The sequence below is a fragment of the Bubalus kerabau genome, chromosome 2, assembly GCF_029407905.1.
Source record: "Bubalus kerabau isolate K-KA32 ecotype Philippines breed swamp buffalo chromosome 2, PCC_UOA_SB_1v2, whole genome shotgun sequence".
NCBI classification, from domain to species: domain Eukaryota; kingdom Metazoa; phylum Chordata; class Mammalia; order Artiodactyla; family Bovidae; genus Bubalus; species Bubalus kerabau.
The window spans coordinates 28,117,219-28,144,561 of NC_073625.1; the positions used below are offsets into that span (position 1 = coordinate 28,117,219).

Here is a 27,343-nt window from a genome sequence, read left to right on the forward strand (position 1 = left end):
AGTCCCTTGGACTGCAAGGAGATACAGCCAATCCATTCTGAAGGAGATCAGCCCTGGGATTTCTTTGGAAGGAATGATGCTGAAGCTGAAACTCCAGTACTTTGGCCACCTCATGCGAAGAGTTGACTCATTGGAAAAGACTCTGATGCTGGGAGGGATTGGGGGCAGGAGGAGAAGGGGATGACAGAGGATGAGATGGCTGGATGGTATCACTGACTCAATGGACATGAGTCTGAGTGAACTCTGGGAGTTGGTAACGGACAGGGAGGCCTGGTGTGCTGCGATTCATGGGGTTGCAAAGACTCGGACACAACTGAACCACTGAACTGAACTGAAGGTTTCTTTTAGGGGCAATGGAAATATTCTGAAATTAGATAGTGTTGTACATATACTAAAAAACATTCAAGTATGCAGTTTAAAATAGTGAACTTAGGTATGTAAATTATATCTCAATTTTAAAAATTGGTTTTGGTATCAAAATAGTTACATTATGTAGAATTCGAAAAGCACCTTTGACCCCTGCCAGATTGACAGTCCTTTCAGCAATGAAGAAGTGTTCCTGAGGGCTCACATCTGGGGCGCAAGTCACTGAGTGGGTTTAACAGTCCTATAAGGGAGTAAGAGTGCTCATTTTTTTATATATATCAGAATATATATATGTACACACACACACACACATATATTTATACACACATATAAACACACACTTGTATTTAATGCTTTTATTTTTTGATATAATGAAAGCTTTTTTTTTTTTCACTTTTTTGCCATTCTATGTGGCATATGGGATCTTAGTTCCCCGACCAGGGATTGAACTTGTGCCCCCTGCAGTAAAAGTGCAGAGTCTTAACTATTGGGTGCCTGGAAAAATCCCTTTTTTTCTGATATTCTTGACTCCAGGGAAGATACATTCAGTTTCTTCATTTATCAAGTTATGATATGCATCAGCGATGAAAAAATAAGAATTACGAGTTGTTAATAAAAATGTGTATAAGAGTGATTGAAATGTTAAGCTATTTATATCCTGCATGAAGTGGGTAACATTTAATGATTCTTCGGGAAATCCTTTAAAAGCTTAACCTCTGGGCAATGTTACAAAATGGCATAGCTGGTCATTTTGAAGAAATATCACTAGAGCAATCTTTAATGATGACTGTGTACTTTTTTCTTGAGGTCTTGATTCCATAAAACATTTTTTTTTTTCCTTTCAAGTGACATCCTGTGAGAATTTATATAAAATTCTGTCATATAAAGGGACACATTAGAGGAGGTTAGTATTATTTTCTGGAGAAGGCAATGGCCACCCACTCCCGTATTCTTGCCTGGAGAATCCCATGGACAGAGGAGCCTGGTGGGCTGCAGTCCATGGGGTCCCAAAGAGTCGGACACAACTGAGCGACTTCACTTTCACTTTTCCCTTTCATGCATTGGAGAAGGAAATGGCAACCCACTCCAGTGTTCTTGCCTGGAGAATCCCAGGGATAGGGGAGCTTGGTGGGCTGCCGTCTATGGGGTCGCACAGAGTTGGACACGACTGAAGTGACTTAGCAGTATTATTTTCTAAGTGAGTTCATTACAAGCTTTTTTTCCTTTTAAGTCAGCTTCTATGCTACTGCTGCTAAGTCACTTCAGTCGTATGTATATGTGTGTGTGTGTGTGTGTTTGTATATAGTGTCTCCCCACAAGACTGACTCTTCAGAAACACATTCACTGTACATACAGATGGGGACTCCCATTCACATCAAGGAGAATCGCTCTGAAATACCACGGCTCATTTTACCATCCAAGGTAGCATAGAAACACTTCAAAGGAATTATGTAAAACTTAATACTTTAGTATTAAGTAAATCTTTAGTCTTTTTTGTTTTTGCATATTAAGGGATCTCATAGTTTACTGAAACTTATTTCCTAGCCTTCCTTCACTTCTTGATCACCTCTGACTTAAATCTAAACAGCGTTTCAAAATACAGAATTGTCTTTCCAGACTTGGATAAAATCAACCCCAGTATATTTCCATATATATGAAATGTTTAATTCATCAAACATTTATGTTTGATGAATTAAAATATTAAGTCTTGAGTTAGCAATTTGCTACTTACATTTAGTGAGGCAGAAAGAACCTCATTGAAATTTTTCATTAAAAATTGAATCTGCTATACACACCCACAGTTCAAAAAAAGACAGGGAATTTGATATTGAAATAAAATATCTTCAGTATCCCTCAACACTTCTTTCTTTCAATTAAAAAAAATCTGCAAATAAAATATATTTAGCTTTAATGTGAAATATTAAATATGCACTACACTTCAGTTACTTGACATACAAACTTCTACCAGTTGTGCCTATTTAGACAAAGGCATAAACCTAGACATAAATAGAAGAGGATTTCAAAGAATAAGTAAAACATATTTTACAAATATTTATACTTTATTTATTAATTCATGCATTTGTTTCTTTGCCACTTTTCTAAGTTAAATTGATTGCCAATGGCATGTCAGGTCTCAGGGACTCAGTAATGAGCAAATAGAACATATAATATGAGAACTCATAGAACTCACCACAGGTTTTCAAAAGGAGCCTATTGACTTTGAATTTTTTAAAAAAATTCATGTAATTGGTTTAACATGATTTCCCTTGGTGCTATTTAGTTTTTCATAGGCTACAATGAATGGTAAATTAAATGTGGAGTATTAGAAGTGAACAAAATGCTAAAAATTGATGTATAAAAAGCCCAGTAATCTGGGATCACTCAATATAGTGACAACATTCATTTGACCATTAATTATTAGAAATTTTAGAAAAATGTTTTTGTCATTCTGTTGTTTAAAAATATAAAGTTCTAATGCAAAGTATTATAAATGTCACGATTGAATAGTTTATCATTCACATCTCAAATTTTATGAAATTTTTCATTTTTTTTTTAAATTAAAAATTTTTTTGGCTGTTCTGGCTCTTTGTTGTGGCACTCGGGTTCTCTAGTTGTGGTGCTTGGGCTCCAGAGTTTGTGGGCTCAGTATATGCTGCCTGTGGGCTTCTCTAGTTATGGTGCACGGGCCAGGATCTTAGTTCCTAAACCAGGAATCTAACTCTAGTTCCCTACATTGAAAGGATTCTTAAACACTGAACCATCCAGGGAAGTCCCTGAAATTTGTTGAAATTATCAGAGAATTTCCTTCTTCTGTGCTTTGATTTGTCTCATGAATCCTTTAAATTTTTGTATTCCTTTTGACTGTTTCTCAGTGCTGACTATATTTCTGTATTTAGATTAAAACCTATACAATACATTTTTGTAATGTTCTAGTTTGTTTAACCATAAATTATATGTTGTTTTATAGATTATTATTTCTGTTTTTTTCTCCATGCAATGTCTATTTTTAAAAAAAATATATTGATAAAAGAGTGTCAAAGTTAGTATATATGTTACTATTTATAGTAATATATACAAGTATATATGTTATGAGGCATCAATGGTTTAAATTGATGTCTCTGTGTGTAATTATTTTTATACCATTTCCTCTCTAGATTCCTTAATATTGTGCTCAGAATCAAAATGACTCTAAATAAATGACTATTTACCAAGTGCAAGTTAGTCAAGAGTAAGAGTTTTGAAAATGAAATAAATATTCTACCAAAAGAAAGCTCCACATAAATGCTGAGTACAGAGGAAATCTCTGAATTGTGAGAATGTGACACAGCAGGTGGTTTTTACCTTTTGACCTTCAATGATTCCAGTCACTGGAATTAACAGGTTGAGTTTTTGCTGAGCACAAAGCAATTTCTGTGGCAACATTTTACATAGGGCCAAAGAGCAAACTAAAAAGCAGAAAGTGACTTTGTGTGATTTTCTGAGCAGCACAAAAGCATCATTGAATTGTTTCTCTTTGTACAGTGTAAGAAATGTTAGCTCCACTGTAACTCTTACCCCAGGCTTTCTAATTGTTTAGTCAGCAATGGAAGATAGTTGGCACACTTTTCTAGTGCCTCTTTGCTTTATTTTAATAGATAATACTTGAGTATCTAACAACACTTGTAGCTCTGAATTACTGAAAATGTTATTTAAATTTTTGAAAATGCAGTGAAATAGGCTTCCCTGTATCCTTTGAGTATTAAAATTTTCAGTGACCTAGTGAAAAGACATACATTTATTTAAATATAATACTTCAGCCTATAACTTTATATTTCATACTAGTTAATTTTTAATTCAGTGCTAACTTTTGTGATCTATGAATAGTGAAAACTGGTGGAGGAGGAAAGATTCATACAAAAAGAATTACTGTAACATGCAGGAGGATGCAATTAAACATCTGATTTATGTGGTAGAGAAGTGAATGCATAAGAGCTCAAAGAAAAAGACCCATACCAGGCAAGGAGTAGTCGTCAAGGTTTTCTAAGGAGTGGTAAAAACTGCACTAGATCTGAATAGATGAACATAGTTGGATAGGCAGAGGGGAGAGAGAAGGAAAGAATGTGTCCAAGCACAGGAAGTGGAATTCAGTTTGGACAAAGTCTTAAGAATTATCTGTCCAACACTCTTAAGTTGAACAGGAGCTTCCTTTAGTTCAGTGGTCATTCTTGCAGTTGTTTTAGTTTAAAAATGACCTTTAAAGTCTCCATTCATGTCCAGTCAAAAAGTGCCATTGACTTCTCTTTTGAAGTGTTACTTTTGTCCATCCTCTTTTCCAGTCTCTTGCGGCCCCTGTAGTTGTGATTCTTTCTCCTGCTTGATTTACTCCAAGGGCTTCCTAACACACCTTGCTTCTAGTCCATCCCACCTCACATTTATCCTGTGTCTTGAAATGCACATCCTATAAATGATCTTAAAATGACTCTCTTCGTCCTATCATCAACCGCAGCTTATAAAATTGTCTTAAAAGCCTAAGCTGTCATTTAAGGCTCTCAATATACGGAACAAAACTGATTTTCCTATCACATCTCCCACTCTTTAGGAGTTATATTCCTTTGGAAGGCTAATGTATATTTTTCTCTAAATATTTCAGACTCTTTCCAGACCTGGTGATTTTGTTTCATGCTATGAATGCATTCCTGAAATGCACTCTTATCTCTTCTTCATCGTGCTAAATCATATCCAGTTTTGAAGGTACAAGTCTTTCTCTCCATGAACTCATCCAAGACTATGCCAATTTTAGTGAATCTTACTTCCCCGAAGTCCTACAATGCTATTTAATTTTTTTTTTTTTTTTTTTGTTTATTTCTTTTGGTCATGCTTTGTGATATGTGAGTTCTTAGTTCCCCAACCAGGTATCAAACCTGCGCCCCCTGCATTGGAAATGCAGAGTCTTAACCACTGGACGGCCATGGAATGACCTCCAATGCTATTTAATTAACTTATATGGCATTTATACATATTATTCTGTCTTGTTAATTAACTTTTTAATATTTGCCTATCCTGTCTTTAATTTCCTCCAAGATAAGTACTAAATATCAATAATCATTTATATGAATATTAAGAAATGTCTAATTGAACTCTGCACATAGTAAGTACTTAATTAAATACTTCATGCATTAATTGAGTGGTAAATGAAATTAGCACTTCTAAGATAGGCCAAATTTGGAGCACCTTCAAAATTTCTCTTTTTACTCGTAGAGAGAGGTCAGTGTTTTCTAAATTTTGAGTTTCTGATTCACAGACTAAAATCCACACCCTGAGGGTCACAACTATAGTATGTGTCAGGATCATCTGACCTTGTACACTGCAAATTTAGTCAGCCAGAAATGGGAGAAAGAACTTTCATTTCTAGCGTTAATGGCAAGCAAATAACAATTTCCTTTTATCACTATGGACTTCCTATCTCCCACACCGTTTCATATGACCTCTGAGAATGGGAGAGGACCTTTTATTTATTGATTGATTGATTTTTGGCTGTGTTGGTTTTCGTTGCTGTGCTGGCTTTCCGCTACTCCTGGTGGGCAGGGGCTCTTCTCTAGTTGCGGTGTGTGGGCTTCTTATGGCAGTGACTTCACTTGCTGCTGAGCACAGGCTCGGGGCCCACAGGCTTCAGCAGTTGTGACATGTGAGCTCAATAGTTGTGGCTCCCAGGCTCCAGAGCACAGACTCAGTAGTTGTGGCACATGGGCTTAGTTGCCTTGTGGCACGTGGGATCTTCCCGGATCAGTTGATGGAACCCATGTCTCCTGCATTGGCAGGTGGATGCTTTACCACTGAGCCACCAGGGAAGCCCTGGGAGAGCCTCTTAAGGAAAGCACTATTTATTTTCTTTTGACACAGTCCTATTTGGGTAACAGATATGCAGTAGCTTTGGTTTCCTTATTATCTGAAGTTGTTTCTATAATTGGGCTTCCCAGGTGGTTCAGTGGTCAAGGATCTGCCTCCCCATGCAGGAGAAATAGGTTTGACCCCTGGGTCAGGGAGATCCCCTGGAGAAGGCAGTGGCAGCCCACTCCAGTATTCTTGCCTGGGAAATCCCATGGACAGAGGAGCCTGGAGGGCTACAGTCCATGGGGTCATGAAAGAGTTGGACACAATTTAGCGACTTAACAATAGCAACAGTTTTTGTAATTACTTAATTTATCTACTCATTCAGCAGTTACAGAGTACCTGTTATAGCACTTATTCCAGACCATCCCTCTGAACAGGGATGGAGATACAGGAGGCAAATAACAAAGACATAATTCTTCCTCTTGTGAAACTCATCACACGATAATTGATATTTAATCAAATAAGTGGTTGGTCATCATGATATCTAATTCATTTATACTTTTAAATACATAATCCACTGCCATTCTTATATTTAAGAATCGTACCTTGTATAAGATGGACCAAAAATTATTAATTTGTGAAAAAGTTACTCCCAAAGAGTAGAATAATATGATGGTTGCTTTCAGTGGGAATCAAAATATGTTCTTTTGCTTTCTTTTTTAAAAAATATTTATTTATTTGACTGTATTGGGTCTTAGTTGCAGCATGTGGATTCTCATTTGCAGCGTGTAGGTTCTAGTTCCCAGACCAGGGATCGAACCTGGGCCCCCTGCATTGGGATCGTGGAGTCTTAGCTACTGGACCACCAGGGAAGTCCCTTTTTCTTTGTTTTAAAGGGCTATCAGTGTGTAATCCAATGTTGCAATACTTGAATGCTATAAGATATTAAAGACTAGGCCATATGAATATTACTATCTGCTTTAAGCAAAGTCCTGTTTCCAACCTATTGAACCAATTTGAAGTATTTAAATATGTGTACTATATCTTCAAATAGATTATACTTTCCTTTATTCCAAATCATATTTTCACATCTCCGTGTTTGGGTCTATGTCAAGTCTGCCTTTCTCTTTCTATCTGTCCATCTTTTGTGAAATCTACTGGGCCCAACTCAAGTTCTAGTTTTGTTGTAAAGTTTCTCTGATGCTTTTAGTACATAGTACAATAAGAACTGCAGTAGAGCACATTTCCAAATGCTGTTTTGTTTGTTAATTATTTCATGACTTTTTAAAAACCCAGCCAATTTGAAGTCTTTTTGTGGGAAGAGATGTTTTTTCTCTCTGAGGTTTTAAAATTTTGTCTTTGTATAACATTGTGCTGTTTACGAAGAGGTCAATGCATGTTTCGTTCATAACTAAGAGGAGTAGCTTGATATGACCAAACTTATGATTATGCTCTTCCAGCATGCTGCAGGGCGAAGAAACAAAGCAAGAACACAGGTGAAGATTGGAATGAATGTGTAATAATAACACTTATTATTAGTAGCAGGAATTCTTAATGGAAGAGATTTATCTTCTTTCCCAGTGCAGTGAAAACCAAGGGTTTTAGAGAAAAGGGATATAAATTCATTGTTTTGCTTTGCTGAATTAAAGGAGTCTGCCAAAGCCAGAGTTTCTAGGAAACCAATCTGGTTTTTAAATCATTTGTGGGTGTGCTTAGTGTCTCAGTCGTGTCTGACTCTTTGCGACCCTGTAGACTGCAGCCTGCCAGGCTCCTCTGTCCATGGGGATTCCCCCATGGAGTAGGTTGCCATGCCTTCCTCCAGGGGATCTTCCCAACCCAGGGATTGAACCCAGGTCTCCTGCATTGCTGGTGGATTCTTTTCTGTCTGAACCATATTTATGTATAATTTTTTATGCTTTAATAAAAATGTGCTATCTCATGATGAGATATTTCTTTAATTATCTGGCTTCAGTATGGGAATATACAGAAAGCATTATGTTAAATGTTCCAGCCCTTTTGCTACATTACTGATCGATATTATCAATAGCATGTACCCATAGTGGAAATTGCCAAAAAGAAAGCTGCCAGGGCACAAACTGCCCTGAGCATACCTTTCAGTACTACCCAACTCTGCCAGATATAACAAATTTGAAATTACATCAACAAGCTAAATAGAAAATTCAAGTGGAGCTATTTGAAACAAAAACACTAGGCCAAAACATAGTTTTGTTTACATAGCTGATTTGTGAATATTGGAAGAAAATTTAAAGATATTTATTATTTGTGTTTTCTTTATTTCTTTTTCCATTTTTACTTTCTTCAACAATAAAATATGTTAATAAGAAGGAAGATGAAACGTTTTACTGGATTTTTAGAAATATAAACCACTTATTCTCATCAAGTAATTAAAATATCTTACTTAAGGAGATATTTTAATGATTTCAGGCAGTAAAAATACTGGGTCTGTACTAGTTATAAATATGTGATATATATGCTAAATAATGTACATTGTCTTCAGAGTCTGCACACGCCCTGTCTGCAAACCTTGGAGCAGGCTTCCAGCTTGCAATTATTTTACAGCATCTTAATTAGTATGATCTGTTGAAAACCCTAGTCTTAGTTAATATTTATACAGATGTCTATGCTTAGCAGCCGCCCAGTTATAAACAAGCGTAAATGAACCTTTGGTAAACCGTATGTAATATGGTCATTCATTTTGCATGCACTCAAACTATTTTGCAGCATCAGTACCTGCATTATTTATATCTCTATCCTATGCCTTGCTGATGTGAAATGAGCTCAGAGTCAACTGTTTACAGGCTAAATCTCTTAATATATGCTCTTATAATGGGATGAAATAAGACTGACAAGGTATTACTAGGCAATAATTGGTGATAAGCTTTGATGATGGCATTTTTTGGAAGAGCATTTTTAATGCTGATCATCCGCTCTTACTATGTGCATTATTTGTGGCATTGATTCAGTTCTGAGGATAAACTTGTTTCCAAGAAAAATTCACATATGGGGACCAGAGAGAAAGTCTCTACCCAAACGAATGTTTCTGCTTAGCAGTCCATATCAACCTGAGGCTCTGCCATAGCTGAACCACTTCAGTGAGGTTACGGATAGCCAGCAGCTGCTCTGGTTCTGGGTCTAGAATTTTTTTCTTGGTCATCAGACCTTCATCTTGGTTCTGCATTTAACAGAATCATTGTAAAATTACACAGTGTCTTTTGGTTAGAAATTTGTTCTCATTCTCTGCTGAAATAAATTCTGTTATGTGTGTTTGTGTGTACACGGGTATCTACATGTACATAGCTTCATTCATTTTGAAATCTGAAACTGTTAGTGCTCACCTCAGTATGAAAGGCTGTGTGTATGTGTGTTTGCTAGTGGCAATATGTTTTTTTAGAAATAACCTGCTCTGGTTCAGTTGAATGCATTTCTTTGCTTTTTGTAGGGACTTTTTCCCCTTCTCCTCTCTCAGTGGGCTCTTTTACCACATCACAGAAATTTGGAAAAGTAGAAATGAAGCAAAGGTGTAGAGGAGACAAGGGCAGTATCAGCAGGGGCTATTAGCAATAAAATACTGAAAAACAACTGTTCAGAGTATTTTGCATGTAATTATAACTTGATGTAGAAGTTATACAATGCAGTAGATACAGACCCTAACAGGAAATGCTTTCCAGCATTGTGTTTGTGTGTCTGTGTGTGCACTTGTCATCTGGGGGTCATTTGTTAACATTTGAATTAGTATTTTACATTTTCCCTTAAAGTCATATCCAACTATGGAAATTTGAATAGTGCCTTTTTTTCTCCCTCTGTCCATTCTGTGGTCTTTTATTCTGGCTTTTAAATACAAAAAAACTGTCATAGAATGTATCATGCTTGTATCTTAGAATCTGAGATTTCTGAATTTGTATGATTATGTAATAGTATACAAACTGTGAAAGGAATAATTTACTACATATATTTTATCTCTATATTTATGGTGGGACAAAAGTAGACTGTTCTATAGACTGTTCCTCCCCTGCCACCAAGATACAGGGAAGAAAAGACCTTAAAAAAACTCTAAAAATTATTTTACAGTGTCTATGAACTTTTGAAAACAAACTCAATGGCTTATATTTCTTGGTATTTTCTTTAGCACAAAGCATAGTGCCTTGCTCAAAAATAGTCTTTGTAGTATGAATAAATATATGATTGGGTGGAGAGGAGAATGAATTATGCCTCTGAATCTTAGGAAAAGGGAGTCTTACAGCCCATGAACAAATGGGATGGGAGTAGTTTTCTTAGGGCCAGCTACTTTAGTAAATGCAGTGGTCATTCATTTTGCTCACTCATGTCCTAGATTAATATTTCCTAATTAGTGGTGATTCTTTGGTGTCCACTGAGTGAATTCCTATTTTAGCTTTTCTTGCCCTTATTGTGTAAGAAATGTCTCCAATGACACTCAGTTGCTCTTTGCCTAGAATTTGAGTGCAGAAACAAATTATACGCTTAAAATGGATTAGAATATTTCACATACATTGGACAGGGATGAATACCCTGTTAGGAGCAGACGGCTGTAATTAGAATGTGCTCCTATGGCAGGGAATTTGATTAGAGATGAGAAAGTTATAAATTCTTCATGGGAAGAAATTATCTGATAAAATTAAAAATTACCTCTATTTCATGGATATTCTTTCTACTTCTTACCCACAAAGTTGCTAATGCTAAACTGTGTGATACAAAGGTACCTTAATAAACATGTAAAATGAAATTGGCTAGCAGGAAATAAATTAAAAATATAAAAATCTTAGATCCAAAAGTAAAGACAGTGGTTAAAGATAGTGCTCAGAAGCAGCGATTTCTTCTGCCGTTGCTTTACATATAATCTTTTTTATGGCACACACACACACACATATAAGAAAAGCACCTATTTTTTTAAAGTTCTTTTAAAAATTACGTGGTTAGGAACAACATATAACAGGAGCAGTACTGGGGGTTACTGAAAAACCTGGTGATGGGAAGTTATTTAAATATATTTTTGCCTATAAGAGAAAAACACACCATACCTACAAAAGACAAAGAGATGTATTCCCTTTTAGAGTTGTAGATTCTTTCCATGCTAGTCCCTTTATGCTTCTGATCCTTTGCCAGTTTCAACTGTAGTTTCCTTTCCAGCTAAGTTGAGCTTTCATATATACTGAAAAATTCCAGAGTTAGAAAAATTGTCCAGAATTGTCATATCATGTCTTCCCACGCAATTGAAGGGATTATAGGCGGTGAAAGTGTCTCTATTACTTAAATAGATGCCTGGGACATTTAAAGCAGATCAGAAAATCCTTTAAGAACATTGGTACTTCAAGAATTTGGAGGAAAGAAAAAAAGACACTAAAACTTACAGTTTCTCTTTGGAATTGAAGAATCCCGCTTTTCATAAAGGACTATAGAGAATTTGACACCTTTGAGAAGCCAATAAGTAATGAATATTATAAACATTCAGTATGATTAAAGACTCCATAGACATTATAAAATATTATAAGGAAAAATACCTGTCAACCTTTAGTTTCAAATTGTAGAATCCTGACTGTTAATTGCTAATCCAGTGGTGGGAGTAGAAGAGAGACATGAGGTATTGGGGGGAGGTATTCACTGAAGTCTGTGCCAGGCAACTGCTGTCTTTATTACCTGGCATACTGTTAGCTGCTACCCCCTGACCACCTACTGACACCGATTTCCTTCTCGTCCCTTTTATTTTCCTGTTGCCCTTCATTAGAAAATTAGCTCTAGGACAGTGGTTCTCAATGGGGTATTTCCTCCCATCCCAGGGGATTTTGGTGAATGTCTGGAGACATTTTTGGCTTTCGGACAGTATGGGTGTTTGTGTGAGTGCTACTGGTATCTAGTGGTAGAGGCCCAAGATTCTTCTCAACATTCTGCAGTGTACACGACAGCCCCCAAAGGCAGTTATCTCTCTGACCCATGATGTCAGTAGTACTGATGGTTGGAAAAATCTTCTCTAGGCAGAAAAAGCAAAGAATCATAATCCTATCACTTTGTGGAAATTCTGTCTCCTGCCAGGAGTATTTTTATGTTTGTTACATGTTGAGTTCCTCCTGAAGTAGACACTAAGATGGAAATGAGCCAACAGGGTAATTTTTAGGGAATAATTTAGGGATTAGCACCCTTGGAAGGATACCTTCCTTCCTTTCTTACCCAGAAAGCATGATTGGGCAGAAAAAGTTGAGCTGAAATGAAGTTCCAATGAGAGCATCAACCAAATCCACCAAGAACTAGGAAGTCGGAGTGAACTGTCCGGGGCTCCAAGCACTGAGCAGGCCAGTCCTCGGTACCCACCCTGCCGTTTAGTCATGAGGCGTGGGCTCTCCTGGGTGGAGCCACGGTTTGAGTGAAGCAGCGTTCTTTGAAACATTCCCCAGCGAGACTTGACAGCCGAGGGCCATCTTTCCAACAGCACTTCCAGCCACTGGGGAAATAGGGTCTTCCTGAAATGGGAATTCAGGTGGGGAATCCTGGAGTCTGCTGATTTTCTACAAAGCTGGATAGTGAAGCTTGCAGCCTGTACTGCTCTAGAGAGAGATGATCTTTGTGTAGTTAAGAGCCTGAATCTAAGGTTCAGTGTTTTGATCTTTTGAGATAGTCAAGGTATTTCAAATGCCATTATACTTTTAAGTAGTGTGATCATATGCAAAGAGCAACACTTGTATTGAAGAATATAGGTATGTCAAAAGTAAACTGATAGTTAAGAAGCAGAATAGAAAGACACAAGGCAAATAAAATGAAAAATTATTTTCTACCCTATGTAAAACTGTGGTAGATATTTTGAAGAATAAGTTTTGCAGTTTATTTCCAATATTATTAATTAGTAAGTATTAATGTCACCATATTTTAAACTTAAGTCATTAATTAAATCACATATGATGTCAAAGATACCAACTCTGCTTTCTGGAAGCAAATATTATCTATCATAATAAAACTTTAGCTATTAATGTATTGCTAATATAAACACTAAACATATGTTGGGAAAGACTTCATTAACAAGGGAAGTATATAAAATAATACAATAAAACAATACAGTACAATTCAGTTAAATAAATATTTTTTGAAAAGTGAAAATGCTCGGGGTAACAGTAAATATATCTCAATGAGTAAGAAAGATATTGTTTTTGGTAGAGGAATATTCATAACCCAGCAGCATCATAAAAGGGATGCTTAAAATATAATAAATATGATACACCAAGGGCTTCCTTGGTGGCTCAGATGCTAAAGAATCTGCCTGCAATGCAGGAGACCTTAGTTCAATCTCTGGGTTGGGAAGATCCTCTGGAGAGGGATATGGCTCCCCACTCCAGTGTTCCTGCCTGGAGAATTCCATGGACAGAAGAACCTGGCAGGCTATAATCTGTGGAGTCACAAAGAATCGGAAATGACTGAGCAACTAACACACACATGATACACCCCAGAAGCAATATGAGTCATGCTGCTGAATTAAGGTGATCAGAGAGAATGCAAGTATAGACAGGATTTTGACATATAAAAATGAATGATGTATGAGGTTATCTCAGGCAGAAGAAAAAGCATAAGCATTTTATTTAAACAAAGATATGTATTTTGGAGAATAATATTGGCTTTATAGAGAGTTGTCGTCTTTTTCACTTGACCTATCTATTTAATAAAATGAAAACTCCAGAATAGATAGTTTGACAGTTTTAAATATCTACTGTAAAAAAGCAGTATTTCTTTGGGTTAAAAACCTTTTTTCTTCATCTTTATAAGGCAGTACTTCAATGAGTATTTAAATGTTTTTGATTAGATATGGAACATCCACTGGGGAAGAATTCATGAGAGGTTAACTTTTTGTTAGCAAGTATATACCTATTAGAACTAGGCTCAGACATTTTCAGGATGAACCAGATCAGGATAGGTTATAGTCAAAAACCCAGGAAGATACCAAAAGGATCAGGAGAATTGCAGATGTTACTGTATTGGAATGAGACTTGGGATTGGTTATTCAGGAAATCAGTACAAAGAGATAACATTCCAAAGTCAGTTATGCTTCAGTTAAAAAAACTAAAAGAGAGAGACGTGTTCTAAACATTAGTCTGAAAAGCAGTTATCAGTTTACGAGGTAAATATAGATGTGGTACAAACATTATTGGCCGAAGATACAGACCAAGTTTAAATTCCAGAGTAGCAATCTAACCTGCAGTTGAAGCCGGTAGATGAAGATATAGCAGCATGACGTCAGTAAGTGTATACAAGGCGTGTTCATATTGAGAATTCTGTCCTTCACTAATCAATAAATAGAAACTTTGGTAGGTAGGGATGAAGGAAGTATGTATAGGAAATAAGGGGCCAACTTAGCAGGAAAGTATTCAGATATAAAGAAGAAGCTTAGAACATAATACTCAAGGAACCAAGCTATCTAGCAAAAGAGAAACAACAACAACAACAAAAAAAAACCAAGAGGGGGCTGGAGAGAGAGAGAAAGTGGAAGAATAAAGTGGTTTACCAGCAGAATGAAGTTCCAGGCATCTCATCTGATTACAGGCTGAAACAGCAGATAGTGAATGAGTGATCTAGAAAACCGTTGTGGCAGGTAGGCTCTGAGAGGCTCCAGTCTCTTCCTTCTGTTGTTCATGGCCTGCTGTGATCCTCTTCTCCGAAATGTGTGTGGGAACGCATGACTTGTTTCTAACCATAAAATGCAGCAAAGGTGGTCAAATATCACTCCATGAGATTTTGACTTCAGTCTTGCTGTCATACTCTCTCTCTGGCTCTCTCCCTTGCTGGCCCTGATAATGTAAGCTGCCTTATAAAGAGACCCATGTGGCAAGAAACCAAGAGTCAGAAAGAACTGTAGGTTCTCAGTTTGACAGCCTCCAAGGAACTGAATCCTTCCAATACCTATGCACACTTGCAAGTGGTAGAGCTTGAGATGAGATGCCAACCCTGGTGGGCAGTGCAATTGCAGCCTTGTAAAAAATGCTGAAGCAGAGGACACAGCTAACGGGCATCCATATTCCTTACCATAGAAGCAGAGGGATAAATATGGATGTTGTTTTGAGGCTAAGTCATAGTAATACATTCAGTTCAGTTCAGTCACTCAGTTGTGTCCAACTCTTTGCCACCCTATGAACTGCAGCACACCAGGCTTCCCTGACCATCACCAGCTCCCGGAGCTTGCTCAAACTCACGTCCATTGAATCGGTGGTGCTATCCATGCATCCCATCCTCTGTCATCCCCTTCTCTTCCTGCCTTCAATCTTTCCCAGCATCAGGAGGATCTTTTCCATTGAGTCAGTTCTTCACATCAGGTGGCCTCAAGAACTTTAGCATCAGTCCTTCCAATGAATATTCAGGACTGATTTCCTTTTGGATTGACTGGTTTGATCTCCTTGCAGTCCAAGGGACTCTCAAGAGTCCTTTTCAACACCACAGTTCAAAAGCATCAGTTCTTTGGCGCTCAACTTTCTTTATGGTCCAACTCTCATTTCTATACATGACTATTGGAAAAATCATAGCTTTGACTAGATGGAACTTTGTTGGCAAAGTAATGTCTCTGCTTTTTAGTAACAGGTCTGTCTAGGTTGGTCATAGCTTTTCTTCCAAGGTGCAAGTGTCTTTTAATTTCATGGCTGCAGTCACCTTCTGTACTGATTTTGGAGCCCAAGAAAATAGAGTCTGTCACTGTTTCCATTGTTTCCCATCTATTTGCCATGAAACGATGGGACCGGATGCCATGATCTTCATTTTTTGATTGTTGAGTTTTAAGCCAGCTTTTTCACTCTCTTTCACTTTCATCAAGAGGCTCTATAGTTCTTCCTCTTCACTTTCTGTCGTAAGGGTGTTATCATCTGCATATCTGAGATTATTGATATTTCTGCCGGCAATCTTGATTCCAGCTTGTGCTTTATCCAGCCCAGAATTTCTCATGATGTACTCTGCATATAAGTTAAATAAGCAGGGTGACAGTATACAGCCTTGATGTACTCCTTTCTCTATTTGGAACAGTCCGGTTCTAACTGTTGCTTCCTGACCTGTATACAGGATTTTCAAAAGGCAGGTCAGGTGGTCTGGTATTCCCATCTCTTGAAGAATTTTCCACAGTTTATTGTGATCCACACAGTCAGAGGCTTTGGCATAGTCAATAAAGCAGAAGTAGATGTTTTTCTGGAACTCTTTTGCTTTTTCAATGATCCAGTGGATGTTGGCAATTTGATCTCTGGTTCCTCTGCGTTTTTAAAATTCAGCTTGAACATCTGGAAATTCGTGGTTCATGTACTGATGAAGCTTTGCTTGGAGAATTTTGAGCGTTGCTTTGCTAGCGTGAGAGCTGAGTGCAATTGTGCAGTCATTTAGGCATTCTTTGGCGTTGCCTTTCTTTGAGATTGGAATGAAAGCTGACCTTTTCTAGTCCTGTGACCACTGCTGAGTTTTCCAAATTTGCTGGCATGTTGAGTGCAGCACTTTCACAGCATCATCTTTTAGGATTTGAAATAACTCAGCTGGAATTCTATCACCTCCACTAGAGCTTTGTTCATAGTGATGCTTCCGAAGGCCCACTTGACTTCAAATTCTAGCATGTCTTGGTGTGATTATCTGGGTCATAAAGATCTTTTTTTGTACAATTCTTCTGTGTATTCTTGCCACCTCTTCTTAATATCTTCTGCTTCTGTTAAGTCCATACCATTTCTGTCCTTTATTGTTCCCATGTTTGCATGAAATATTCCCTTGGTATCTCTGATTTTCTTGAAGAGATCGCTAGTCTTTCCCATTCTGTTGTTTCCTGTTTCATTGCATTGATCACTGAGGAAGGCTTTCTTATTTCTCCTTGCTATTCTTTGGAACTCTGCATTCAAATGGGTATATCTTTCCTTTTCTCCTTTGCTTTTCGCTTCTCTTCTTTTCTCAGCTATTGTAAGACCTCCTCAGACAACCATTTTGCCATTTTGCATTTCTTTTTCTTGTGGATGGTCTTGATCACCACCTCCTGTACAATATCATGAACCTCTGTCCATAGTTCTTTAGACACTGTCTTTCAGATCTGAATCCTTGAATCTATTTATCACTTCCCTTTGGCTTTTCTATGTTAGGCAGCAGTGGATAACTAACAGACACTGAGTTGGTGATGAGGCTTAGTGATGTGTTGAATGGCTTCAGAAGCAAACAGGGCCTGAGGACAAGGTCATCTCTACATAGGGTCAGTCCCTGTCAGCAGTACAGGGCCAGGGCAGGACAGTCTTCTACAGCCTCCTCTCCGTTTCTTGCAGGAGTGATGCCATTTTGCTGTATAGACTTCCTGCTTGGAGGCTGTAAACCAGTGAATGGGCAATGCACAAAGATCTGCTCTCTTTAAACAAATACCATGTCCAGTTTCACTGCTGTTGTGTAGAAACAGAGTTTTGCGTAAAATCCAGTTTTGCAGAATCCAGTTTTAATAACTGAAAGACAAAGAGAATTTCAGTGATGTTCAAAAATATGTTCAGTGTTCTTAGTGAATTTAAAAATAAGCTTTTTGTGTGATGTTTTCAAGTCCTCAAATTCTTGAATCCAGTTTTCTTTTTCCTCCTCTAATCTTTAACGGAATCAACGATTTTTCATTTAGACCCTTAGAAGGGCCATGTGAAAAGTCTTGATCCCCAAAGGATATTATATTCTAATAGCTTACTGGAGTGAAAGAAAATGCACTTTTCTTTCCTGTGAAACAACACTATATTTTAGGAAATGAGCAGAAATTAAGGGTTTATTTGATACAGGCATGAGTGATCAAATCTGAAATAGGGTTTCTTGTTTTACCACTGATTCATTTTGTAACCTTGGTAAACTTCTCAGCCTTTTTAGTGTGTGTGTGTGTGTGTGTTTTCCATGACACTTTTAGAAATGAAACACTATATAAATCTGAAAGATTTTTGAAGATCTTTTTAGTATATTATGGCGTGTTTGACTACTTATTTGAGAAAGTTAGATCATAAGTTCTAAGGTGAGAGCAATGACAACCATATGTATCATATTAATTCCTTGTTATAGAACTTTTTTATATTTTTCTATTTTAGTAACTGGAATTCCCTGGTAGCTCAGCTGGTAAAGAATCCTGCCACAATGCAGGAGACCCTGGTTTGATTCCTGGGTCGGGAAGATCCACTGGAGAAAGGACAGGCTACCAACTCCAGTATTCTAGGTGTCCTGGATTTAAAGGTAATTTCTTTTGTATAAAATTTAGTCATGGGAGTGGAACATCTCTTGAAAAATAGGTAATTAAATTCATGCAATGTAGAATTGTGAATACTTAGAAATATCTAATATTAATAGATTTTTCTTGTTTTATCTATTTTTATAAAAATCTTTCAGTTGAAAAATTGTGTCCTAATTATTTTAGTATGTTTTTAAATTTTTACTGTATTAGAGCTTGCTTTTGTTTATATCAAGGACACATATTTCGTAGTATTGGAACATTTTTATATGGTTAAAGAAGAGGAAAAGGAAAATGAAACTGGAAAACCTAAATTAAAAATTGCTACTAAATCAAATCAGAAGTCATTTTTCACATAAACTAAAAGGCCTTTCCTCTGCAAAATAAACAAAATCTGATAAGAAATCTATAGTGACAAATAGCTTCTTTTCAAAGTATAGTACAATTGGCATTCAGTGTTTTTGGAAGTTGGTTGTAAACAACTTTAAGTAAAGCGCTCCTATGACTTGGTTTTTGGTAAAGACTTTTATGAAGCATTGCAGAGAAAAATTCTTGTAGACTAATAACTGGAGAAGCACAATTTTGAGGTAATGTTTTCCTTAGAAGTCAAGCTAATGTATATGTCTTCAAGAAGAAGTCTTTTTATTCAAAATGAGACCAAGCCTGAGAAAGATATAATTATTAGTTGATATTTTATTTGCATGGAGTGCACCGGGCAGCCAGAGTGCAGATATATCCTAGAAACGATTCTCAGCTGATCTGAAAAATAGCCAGGGATGCTGGTGACTATGCTAACCCTAACCCCGCGCATTTCCATTAGCCAGACTTTTATAGATGGCGATCTGGTGAATGTCTGTTAGGTGCTTCTGCAGTACAGAAATCAGGGCAGTGGAGAGGAACACTAAAACCCTTCCTGCTCTCCTGTCATGTACAGGTTACAGCTCCAACTCAAGACTCTTAAAAAGGACCTGGCAATACAGATGCTTTTGTGGGACCAGGTTGGACCTGCATCATCTTCTGGCCTATGTGGATTATATTTATAATTTTCTTTCTTGTTTTTCTTTTAAAAAAATTTCTGGCCTTCTCTATTGTTATTATCTACTCTGTTGAGCCATTTATTCTCTTGTTTGTCTAGATCAGGGCTTCTCTAGAATTGTAGTATGTCAGTCACTTGGAGATCTTGTTAAACTGATAGATACTAGTTCAGTAGGTTTGGAGTGGGGCCTGAAGTTCTGTTTCTTTCATGCTTCTTAAATACTGCTGCTGCTGCTGCTGCTATATCGCTAGCCAATCTGAGCCTCGGCTACTCTATCTGCTTCTGAAATGCTTTTTTTTTTTTTTTAATTTTATTTTATTTTTAAACTTTACATAACTGTATTAGTTTTGCCAAATATCAAAATGAATCCGCCACAGGTATACATGTGTTCCCCATCCTGAACCCTCCTCCCTCCTCCCTCCCCATTAAATGCTTTCCCATAATGTCCTAAGGTGTTTCTCATGGTAGATTTCCCTGAAGCACCCTCATAACTGCTACACATGACTACCCTTTTCTTCCTTATAGTGAAGGAAGAAGTCTACCTTGACTTCTCTAGTTATAATTCTCCTGCCTACCACTCTGTTTGTTACTGTTTTCACGGGCTTCCCTGTGGCTCAGATGTTAAAGAATCTGCCTGCAATGTGGGAGACCTAGGTTCGATCCCTGGGGCAGGAAGATCCCCTGGAGACAGGAATGGCAACCCACTCCAGTATTCTTGTCTGGAGAATTCCATGGACAGAGGAGCCTGGTGGACTACAGACCATGGGGTCTCAAAGAGTCAGACATATCTGAGCGACTCACTTTCATGTTCACTTCATTCATTCCTCCACGCTGTAATTTAGTTTTGCTTGCTTTCTTGAACTTTTAAATGAATGGTATTAATGAAATAAAATCACAGGATGGCATCTTATGTGCCTGGCTTCTCTGCTCAAAATTATCCTTTGTGAGATTTAGCTGTATTATTGTATACATTTGTTTTCTTTGCTGGATAGTATTCCACTGTAAGGATTATCACTCTGTCTTTTTGGACTCCTGATGGGTGTTTGGGTTGTCTTTAGCTCCTACCAATAATGTTGCAATAAACATTCTAGTACATATACTAGAATATCATTTTAGTTTGGTATTTACCTAGAAGTGAGACATTTGACCTATAAGGTATGAGGATTATATATACATATATATATATATATATATATATATATATATATATAGCAACTTTATGTAGTATTAAGTGCCAAAGAATTGATGCTTTTGAACTGTGGTGTTGGAGAAGACTCTTGAGAGTCCCTTGGACTGCAAGGAGATCCAACCAATCCATTCTGAAGGAGATCAGTCCTGGGTGTTCTTTGGAAGGAATGATGCTAAAGCTGAAACTCCAGTACTGTGGCCGCCTCATGTGAAGAGTTGACTCATTGGAAAAGACTCTGATGCTGGGAGGGATTGCGGGCAGGAGGAGAAGGGGATGACAGAGGATGAGATGGCTGGGTGGCATCACCGACTCAATGGAAGTGAGTTTGAGTGAACTCCAGGAGTTGGTGATGGACAGGGAGGCCTGGCGTGCTACAGTTCATGGGGTCGCAAAGAGTCGGACACAACTGAGCGACTGAACTGAACTGAAGCTGTTTTTCAAAGTGATTAAATCATTTTATTGACACAACTTCTGGGTATAAGAGTTCCTGTTGCTATATAATCTTATCAACACTTACTATTGTCTATTTTTAATTTTAGAAAGTCAGGTTGTATAAATGGCATCTGCTGTGGTTTTAATTTGCTTATTACTGAAGTTAAACACTGTAAAATATGCTTATTGGTCAGTTATAATATCCTCTTCTGTAAGACTGTTCAAGTTTTCTATCAGTGTGTCAGCCATTATCTTACTGCTTTGTAAAAGCTATTTTGCGTGTATGTGTTGTAAATATTTTCTCCCACCTGCGGCTGTCTCACTGTATTTCTCTGGATACACAAAAATTCTTAAGTTAACACAGTTGAACTAAGCAATATTTAATTTTAAAATTCATGTTTTTTTGGTCATATTTAGGAAATCTTCTCCTATTCTAAAGTCCTGTAGCCTTATATTATCTTCTAGAGGCTTCATCAGTTTGTTTCATTTTAAGCTTTTACTATACTTGAAATTATTGTGTATTTATGAAGCAGGAGTGAAGCTTAAAATACTTTTCCATACAGATATCCAGTTGACCCAGCACCATTTATTGAAAAGGCCGTTTTTTTTCCCATATTGCTGGTTTTGTCATACACGAAGTGCACATATAAACATGGGACTGTCTATGGCCTTTCTACTGTGTTTAATTGATCTCTGTTTAAAAATCCTAGTGCCAGTATTTTATAACACATTGTATTCATTATAGCTTTCTTTTGAGTCTTGATATTGGGTAAAGTAAGTTCTCCCATCTTGTTTGTATTCAGGAGTGCCTTGACTGTTCTTGTCTCTTTGCATTCATGTATAAATTATCTGTAACTTTATCTGTATCTTAAATTTATCATGTATAAAGTATCTGTCAATTAAAAAATAGCTGGGATATTTGTTAGAGTTCAATCTATAGATAAATTTGAAAGAAATGACATCTATACTACATGAATCTTTCAATCTATAAATATGTTGTATACCTCTATTTATTTAGGCTTCTTTAACTTGTTTCAGTAACGTTTTAGTGTTCATGTAGAAGTTCTACGTGTAAATTGTTAAATTTATTCCTAACTTTTATTCTTCCATAAATAGAATTTTTAACTTCCCTTGCCTTAGAATATGTTTTTTTAATCAGTTATTTTTGTTATAATGTTTTAAAATTATAAATGTAAATGGTATTTTTTAACAATTAAATTTTCTTTTTTGGTAATATAATTTGGATCTACTTATATTGTAATATTTGCTGGTTATTTCTTTTAATTTTTTAGATATAAAATAAGCTTAGATGTGTATTTTTTGAAGAGGTAGGTCAAAGCCTATCATAACATAATTTGAGCTTATTATTCCATATTTTAGTCACCTGTTCCTACTTATTTACATTTGTGCAGTTGTAATAAAAGTTCATATTTTCTACAAGCCCTGTTCTTAGGCATCTGCAGTGAAATATAAGACATTTGATCCATAGCTGGCTCCTCCTCAAAGAGGTAAGGGTTAGTAATGCCAATAAAAGCAATAAACACTTTTATACTCCTCTTGATGGATTTCTGCATCAGGTGATTGGACATATAGCAATAATAAATTCGGGTATAAACACATCAGTATATTCTGATTCCACACTAAAATATGGACCGAAAGGACCAATATGTGTAGATTTAAAGAGAAATGTGTCATGATTTAAAATAAATTGTAGGAGAATAAACATAATAAAATATAAAATCTTAATTATGTACCTCAATGACTTTTTATAAACTTTTAATTATATTTTATAATAAAATATATTAAATATATTTTATATATCCATGTAGCCCCAGCACATATTAAAATAAATTTATAAGACTACAGAAGTTTATCTTTTGCCTCTTCACCAATTGCATCCTCTAGAGAAAATTACTATTCTGAATGCTGTCTCCGATATATGATACTTGGGTATCATATATTGTCATTTTTTAATGCATTGCTGTATTTGCTTTAAAATATTTTGCTTAGAGTTCTTAAAATTTATGTTCTAGCTGGTGAAAAATTTCTTTTGCTGTCCTTTTTTATCTTGTTAAATATTTTTCAGTTTATTGAGATATATTTGACAAATGCAGTTCTTTTAATAATGTATTTGCATGATGATTTCATATACCTATGCATTGCAGAAAGATCCCCACAACTGAGTTAATATATTTATCACATCACATATGTATCCTTATTTTTTCTTTTACTGTTCTTATCAGTTGCATTATCCTTATAAACCAAAGTTAATTTTACCCCACAAAATGAGATAGGTAGTTTTCTCCTATTTTTTCTTCTCTGAGAATTTAGTTTAAAATAGAAATTATTTACATCTCCACAGACTAAATTTCTTTATTATTTATTATATTATTCAGATTTTTTTTTCTTGGATCCAACTTAACATATTTTCTAGAAAATTATTCAGTTTAATTTTGAAATACTCATTTAAAGTTTTAAAATAATCCCATTGTGGGTTTAAAAATTTTTTAAAGAATTTCTCATATTATATATTCTGTCTCTTCTTATTTGGTTTTCTCAGCTCTCTTAGAATGCTATATATCCATATTCCATATTTTCTGTTTCTCTGTAGAACACTGACATACTCTTTCACAATTTTAATTGCAGAGCAGCTAAATCCAGTCCAGTGGAAGCTGCACATTTTTACTGCCTAAGGGAATGCATAGCAATATGAAAGGAAAAGCAGTGTACCGCACATCTTCCCTGATTAGTGTTACTTTGGGTAATTGTTGTACCAGAGTCATTATGTCAAGTTCACAGTAAATGTTAACAAAATTTCCAGCTGACTCTAATAAGAAAAATGAAAATTCTAGTACAGTTAATGGAAAGATTAAGAAGACTAAGGAAAAAAAGAAGCATTTCAAACAGGAAGCAAGTGGTGGGTGGTAGAGTGACTGCTCAATTATACACAAAAAATGAAAAAGAAAAAAAGAGATGAGAGTGATGAAATACGGTCATTGTTACAGTTCTCCAGGTGGATCATTCCAACAGACAGTCAAGTCCAGAAAGAAGGGAGGAAAGAGGCTCAGCACTCTAAAGGAAAAGTGTTAGTGGCTTACTGACTAACACGACTGTTAGTTGAGTCTGACTCTTTGTGACCCCATGGACTGTAGCCCGCCAGGCTCCTCCATCCATGGGGATTCTGCAGGCAGGAATACTGGAGTGGGTTGCCCGTCCCTTCCCAAGGGGATCTTCCCAACCATGAAAGAGAGGAACATGAGGAAACCTTTCTGAGCAGGAGGTGAGTGAGCATAGGGATTAGAAGCTGAGGACCTCCTGGTGGAACACAATTTGGGACAATTGTGTTCTTATCAGTTACTTTGTGAGAGTGAAGATGTTACAGGCTGCAAAGACTGTGCCTTGAGAAGTGAGAGGAGTACTGAGAAGACTTAAGAGAGAGTGGAAGCCCTCTCTTATTTTTGCTTGACTCCCCTGAGAGCGCCAGCCTTCTGTTTAGGCTCCAAGGGTATTTTCATGTTTACACTCAATGCACCATCTGTTATTTTGCTGCCTGACTCATTATAAATCCCGCTATGTGCTGGAGCAACTGAAATCTCTGTCCTTTTACCCTCTCTGGGAGTGAACATTGTGAAGAGCTAGGAATTCAGAGCTGAAGGCAATTTCGCTCCCTGATCCAGCCTGTTTGATGGGCTGGGTCACACGGGGTGATTGTGACTGCCTGCATCTCCAGCTGCTGGTCGTCAGTGGGTTGCTGCAGGCTTCTGCCTGGCCTGGCTAACAAGGGGTTGCTTTGGAACGGTGTAGAACCAAATGCAGCAGTGGATACTGGAGGAATGTGACCAACACCTTGCTCTAAGGGATAAGTAAACTGGGACTTTTCACAAGCATCCCAATTACATATAAAGAGCTCGAGTAGGTATTGGAAGTCTCCTCTTAACCATATTATCAATACTGAAGTGTAGCAAAAAAAGACAGGGAAATGAAGCCTGAGCCCCTCTTTCTTAATAAATGCTTAGAGTCTCTGAACAGATTTTCCCAAGTCAATGTAAAGATAAATGTTTGCTTTCAAATGATAAACTCATGTAGAGGAGAACTAGGGAAGGAAGGGATTAAAAGACTATTGGTAACAAATTTTGCAGTTAGAGTGTAAGTTGAAGCTTCTTTATGCATATTCTTTAGATTAAGCTTTTTTTTTTTCTGTAGGACTGGATAAAGGAATACAAATCGTAAGAAGCTAAGCGTTTCTAATCTAATGACCTTAGTTTTAAGTCCAGAGTTTGTCTCATCTTTGAAAGATTAAATATTTATCCTCCAGTTGTTATTCTCTAAGAATTGTACTTCCTGTTTGTGAGAGAGACAGGTCAAAAACCTGAAAAGTTGCGACTTGGCAGTCCAGTAGTTAAGAATCTGCCTTGCAAGTGCAGGAGAAGTGGGTTCAGTCCCTGGCTGAGGAACTAAGATCCCACATGCCTTGGAGCAGCTAAGCCCCAGCCACAGCTAGACTCTGTGCACTGCAACGAAGATCCCACGTGTTGCAACTAAGACGTTCCCCCAACAAAGACCAGACACGGTCAAATAAATATTAATTTTTTTTAAATTTCAAAATTTCCCTTTTGAGATTTTGACATATATTATATATAAAGTACATATTATATATAATATATATTACAGTGACATATAGAAATGCACAAGTGTATACACTGATTTATATATTTATAGGTGCTTCTAAATTTATATAATGCATTCTCCTCATTGATATCTGTATAAACCCTTCTTTGTTGTCTTCCCCGGGGTAGAGTGAGCTAGTATACATTGAGTGATTGAGTCAAATGCTTACACATTTTCCTCAGGGTCAGAACCAGGTATTTTGGTCCAAAGGTTTAGAGAATGCTGCTTAACCGGAGGATAAACACTTGATCTTTGAAAGATGAAAGAAACTCTGGAGCATAGTATAAAGAGATGACATTGTCATGAAATTCTCACAGATGATCATGTTCTACCAAAAAACTGTCTTTAGTTCATTGAATTTTCTAGTTTTGATCTGAGATAATTTTCTCTGAAATGGTAGAAGGATATGTCAGCCTCTGAAGACATGCATATCCTGTAAGAGTGATAGGAGTCATCAAATTAGTTTTGCCTGTTGATAAACTCTGGCTCCCACCTCCTTGCCATATTACTGTGTAACTATTTTTTCACTCAAGAATTCTATGATACTTTCTGGCCATCAGAGACTTTCCAAAGTCCTAGGAAAGCAGCATATTTCCTTGACTGGAACAGAAACTTAGTTCTCATTTTCTTATTGCTTAATTTCTTAGTTCCAGATCAACAGAAAACAATAAAAATAACCAGTAAACTAAACAAAAAAAAAATGTATTTCTTAGTGTCTAACGAATTAGACTGTATTTTTAGTAGACAGATGGCATTGTGAATTCTGATACTTGCCAGTGTGCCTTCTGTGTGCCATTCTGAAGAGTAAAAAATTAACAGAAGCATTTCTGTACTTTAAGCAACATCAGCAGGAGTGTGAAATAATTCTTCCTTTCAGTCTGCTCAGCTTGTTCTTGGTTAGTCTATTATGCTATATAAAGACTCTGGAAAAAAGCACACTTCAAGTGTGGTGTCTGGCACATCCCAGACTGGGAAAGGGTACTAGACTGTTTGCTCAAGGATATAATTTTGCCCTTTGTCTTAATTAGCAGTTGAAAGATTGCAAGGCATAAAAATGGGGTGACAAAGAAAAATAAATGCATGTTCACCTGCAGCCAGCAGTGTTCTAAAGTATTTTCTTCTGAAACTGACATAGTCATGCTAGCAAAAGAATGATCTGATTTAAATTTGAGAGAAAATGTATGAACCAGAAATATAGTACTTCACATAAATATGAAGATCTTTCCATGAACCACATTGAATTCTTTACTCTCTACATCTTCTTTTTATTAAAGTCACAGTTGAGTAATGTGATTATTCTGAATTTATTTTAAAAAGAGAAAACACTGCCTCTGACCTTTGAAAACCATAAGACGCCACAGAAATATTGTCAGTATTGTTATTTTGGTTTTTAATTATTATTACTGGAGATGAGATTGTGTCTAGGATCAGATTAGAATCTGATGACATCCAAAGGTTAGTGAAGGCTGGATATCACACCATTAAGTGGAATTGCAAAAAGTGACATTCAATATTCAAATAGCCTTTATTAAACATTTCTTCTATGACATGACTGTATTTGGCATTTATCTCTAAGTAGCATTACCAATTTAGCAGAAAGCAAATCAAAATGAAGCAAACCAACAACCAGAACAGGCTGCCC

General features: G+C 36.7%; 1 long non-coding RNA gene across 1 annotated transcript in view; it reads left to right on the forward strand.

The window, feature by feature from the left end:
* The window catches only part of LOC129643146 (uncharacterized), a 560,931-nt gene that overhangs the window by 55,168 nt on the left and 478,420 nt on the right, over positions 1–27,343 (forward strand). The window contains exon 2 of the long non-coding RNA XR_008710107.1: positions 18,240–18,381. This is a non-coding gene — a long non-coding RNA (uncharacterized LOC129643146). The remainder of the gene's footprint in view (positions 1–18,239; positions 18,382–27,343) is intronic.